Source organism: Leptonychotes weddellii, chromosome 1 (genome assembly GCF_054177405.1).
Source record: "Leptonychotes weddellii isolate Sample4059 chromosome 1, ASM5417740v2, whole genome shotgun sequence".
In the NCBI taxonomy this organism is placed as follows: domain Eukaryota; kingdom Metazoa; phylum Chordata; class Mammalia; order Carnivora; family Phocidae; genus Leptonychotes; species Leptonychotes weddellii.
The window spans coordinates 7,168,410-7,172,966 of NC_138369.1; positions in this window are offsets into that span (position 1 = coordinate 7,168,410).

The window sequence follows — 4,557 nt, forward strand, 5'->3', positions numbered from 1 at the left end:
TCATGATCCCGGGGTCCTGGGATCGAGCCCCGCATCAGGCTCCCTGCTCCGCGGGAAGCCTGCTTCTCCCTCTCCCACTCCCCTTGCTTGTGTTCCGAACCTCTCTCACTGTGTCTCTCTCTGTCAAATAAATAAAATCTTAAAAAAAAAAAAAAAAGATCAAAATGGAGCCAGACTAATTATGGCATCTCGTGGGGTGACTTAAGTGTCTGTGTTTGTAAACAAGGATCACGGTTCCACGAGTGGCGTGGAGCATTACGTTTCAATGCAAACCTCCCTGCGGAGGACTACTGCCGCCTCCCACTGGGCTCAGACAGGTAACCCCAGACCATTTGTCACACGCGCAAGCTCGCAAACGGTCGGATCAGGAGCCCCGGCGGTGCAGAGGAGGCCCCACGTTGCTCTGCCGTCGCCTGTCCTGCGGGGATGTGCACTGGTCGTCGGAGTCCTAGGAGGGACGCCGGGGGACCCAGGGAACCTAGAAATGGTGAGTGGTGAGCATGCTCCCTGGGGTGCCCAGAAGACCGGGGGCTGATGGGCGGGTTTGACACGGCCTGAACGGGCGGTGGCGGGACCCCCGTCCCATCATCTGCCGAGTCTGCGGAGCCGAGTGAGTCCCGGTTGGCGCCGCTCGGACCTCAGTCCCCTCCGGCGCGCGGGGTGCGGGCTGGGCGGGCAGCCGGGACCCCGGCGTCCTGTCCCGTCCCTGCGCGCGGCCGCGTCTGCCCGGATCGTGCGGTGACCCTGGGGAGGGTCGTCAGGGGACAGTCGTGACTCGGTCTCCGGGGTTCGTCCGCGGGAGGTGCTGTGGACTGTGGGGTCCCCAGTCTCTCCTTTCTGCCGAGGGGCACACATTTTCTCCTGAGTGTTTCCGATGTTTGGGACGCAGAGGGTCAAATTCACGACCCTGTCCCCCAGCCTGTCCTTTCCTTGGACTGGCAATAAATCTCTAAATTCCCAGATGTCTCCCCACCGTCCCAGGAGCCAATTTCCCCTCTTGGATTCAGAGCATCGTCGATTTTTTTGTCCTTTGTGGTGCATTTCAAACAGTCCCAATCTTTTGTTGATCCTTTTCCCACAGTCAGTGGATGACTCTCATTAAACAGGTTTGCTTTTTGTCTGTAGATATTTTACTTGAGAGAAACGAGGAGAATAATCATCTGGAACTACGTTGTATGAAATCCTTGTGCTTCTCCCCCCAGGATTTTTCCTGGACACAGACATCCTGTGGGAAGTCTCTACGTAGAAGTTCGTCTTTGTAACTTTCCCGGTGACCTGTGCTGTCAACGCTGACCCAACCTGAGTTATAAGATTTATTTCCTTTTGGGGCGCCTGGGTGGCTCAGTCGGTTAAGCGGCTGCCTTCAGCTCAGGTCATGATCCTGGAGTCCCGGGATCGAGTCCCGCATCGGGCTCCCTGCTCGGCAGGGAGTCTGCTTCTCCCTCTGACCCTCCCCTCTCTCATGCTCCCTGTCTCATTCTCTCTCTCAAATAAATACATAAAAAATTTAAAAAAAAAGATTTATTTCCTTTTTTTTTTAAGATTTTTTATGTATTTATTTGAGAGGGAGAGAGAGAGAGCACGCAGAGTGAAGGGGAACATAAATAGGGAGGAGGGGCAGAGGGAGAGGGAGAAGCAGACTCCCTGCTGAGCAGGGAGTCCAACGTGGGGCTCGATCCCAGGACCCCGAGATCATGACCTGAGCCAAAGGCACAGGATTAACCCAGTGAGCCACCCAGGCACCCCTGAGTTATAAGATTAACTTTAGTCTTAGCTTTTCAATAAACAAAAATTTATTTAATCACAACTTGAAACAGTGTAAAGTATTTCCAAAGAGGCAAATAGTGAATTTCAGGGGGAAAAAAAATTCCAAGATTACATTGCATGTATTAAATATTATTTATCTCCCTTTATTCTTCCTTTGATCCTGTTGGTAACTATTCTGAGGTCAGAATAGTTGGGTGAATTCAAAAGGATTTAAAGGGTTTAGATTTGCAGATTTAAGTGTTCATGTATGATGAATAGTGTGTAAAAATTTTCTCCCAATGGAAATAATAGTGTGACTTATTTTTCCCTTCAGAATGCAATAGATACTTGGGGGTTTTCCTGTTGAGTAAGCAAAGTGCCTTACAGTTTTCTTCCCTCTTTCTACATAAATTGTGGTGGATTGTTCAAACGCTGGGTTTGTGTTGTTTAAAATAACGCTCATCATGGGGCCCCTGGGTGGCCCAGTCCGTTGAGTGTCTGACTCTTGGTTTTGGCTCAGGTCAGGATCTCAGGGTCCCAGGATCAAACCCCTCGTGGGGGTTCTGCACTCAGCACGGAGACTGCTTGTCCTTCTCCCTCTCCTTGTGCTCCTCCCCACTATCTAAAATAAATAAATAAATAAAATTAAAAAAAATAACACTCGTCATATGACTCTTGATCTTGGGGTTCTGAGTTCCAGCCCCACGTTGGATGTAGAGATTACTTAAAATTAAAATCTCAAAAAATAAAATAACGTTCATGGTCCAAAACAATTCCAGGGGAGGGTGGAGCCGAAGCCTCAGGGCTCTAAGCTAAGGCCCCCCCAACTTGAGCCTGGAGAGGGAAGTACTTGAAGGCCCAGTTGTTCTTCCTGAGGAAGCCTCCCCCTGCAGGTGTCCTACCTGTTCACACCCACCTGAGAAGGAACCCTTTATAGGGAGAAGCTACCGAGCCCCGGGCGGCTGGGGATGCACCTGTAGGGGTGGGGTGGGGGTGGGAGGACACCTATGCCTTTTCTGAAGTTGCCGCTGAGGTTCCCTTAAGCCTCATAATTCCCATGGGTTAGAATAGGGGAACTCGGGGTGTAAATTGTTTACACGGAAAAGTCTGAAAGTTCTGTGTTCCGGATTAGGGTCAGTGACGGGGGAGGTTATTTGGGGCAGAAGCTTGAACTAAATCCTTTTTTTTTTTTTAAGATATTTATTTGTTTGTTTGTTTGTCAGAGAGAGCACGAGGAGGGGAAGCAGCTCGCGGAGGCAGAGGGAGAAGCAGGCTCCCCTCCAAGCAAGGAGGGAGGGAGCGGTTCCCTTATGCCCCTGGGAGGGGACGGTGTGCGGGGCTCCCAGGGTTCATTCCCGTGGCTACTCAGGTGCCCCTACCCTCCCTCACCAGGGACTGACCCACTCCAGGGCATCTGCCCCCATCAGGAGAGTCTAGAATGTGGAACCTTCTGAATGTGGCTTTCCTTCTGTCCTAGGGGAAGCACGCTGCTGATTTGTGCTGAGTCCAGTGTTTGTTTCCTGGATTTCTTTCCTTTTTTTTTTTTTTTTTTTAAGATTTTATTTGTCAGAGAGAGAGAAAAAAAAAGAGAACAAGCAGGTGGAGCAGAAGGCAGAGGGGGAAGCAGAGTCCCGGTTGAGCAAGAAGCCTGATTCGGGGCTTGATCCCAGGACCCTGGGATCATGACCTGAGCCGAAGGCAGACGCTTAACCGACTGAGCCTCTCAGGCTTCCCTCCTGGCTTCCTTTCCTAACAGTGCAGCCCTTTGGCTCTGGTTTCCCTCCCTCAGCACTTGGGCTGCTAAACTATAAGTTGATTGAGAGATAGGGTATGGGGAAAGCTAGAAAATTAGGGAAACCAAATAGAATTTGCGTTCCATTTAAGCAAGAGAACCTCAAGATGGGAGATCAATGTATTTAAGTTCTCAGGTACATACTGCATTTTGGGATCAGTTTTTGTTCGTATGTGTCTCTAAAGAATACTGACACTGACTCCTGTTTGGGTTTCTTTTTATAAAATCAAGCAATTGTGAATGCAGGTTTTTTCTTCCCCACGTTATTCCTCGTAATCAGCAGTCAGGCTTTGTATTTTTGGGTGTTTGAGTGCTGACAGCTTACGCCTCACCCCACCGTCTGTGCCACACTCCCCGTTCCTGCCCCCTGTGCTCCCAGCTAGAGGAGCTGGTCTCCTCTCCCACCCCCAACACACAGTGAACACCCAGCCAGCTCTCCTTCCTTGCTTTCTTTCTTTCTATTTTATTTATTTGAGAGAGAGCACAAGTGGGGAGGATAGGGAGAAGCAGGCTCCCCACCAAGCAGGGAGTCCGATGCAGGGCTCCATCCCAGGACCCTGAGATCATGATCTGAGTCGAAGGCAGAGGCTTAACCGACTGAGCCACCCAGGTGCCCCTCCTTCCTTGCTTACTTTCTGAAGCCATTTCCGAGGTGCTTGAGAGGCTTGCCTACCTTCCCCGATACTTCTGTGAGTCCTAAGCCTCTTGCTACCCTCTGAGCGTGTGTGATGGGGTGGGGTGTTCACTGTCATCGATCTCAACACTTGAAAGACTCCTGTGCAGGTGACCATAATTACTGGCACCGTGAGCCACGTCCAGACGTGACTGCTATGCTGTGGGTCTGCTTCTCTTGCTCTGACTTGCTCAGCTGCTCTGATGCTTGATGGCGGCATGTTCCGCGGGCGCTCGGGGCTGGGGAGCTCATGCTGTGACCTGTACTGCCCCGTGTCGCATGTGTGACCCTCCCAAGCCTCAGTTCTGTGTTCGGCCGGCCAGAGTCGGCAGTTTACAGAAGCCCT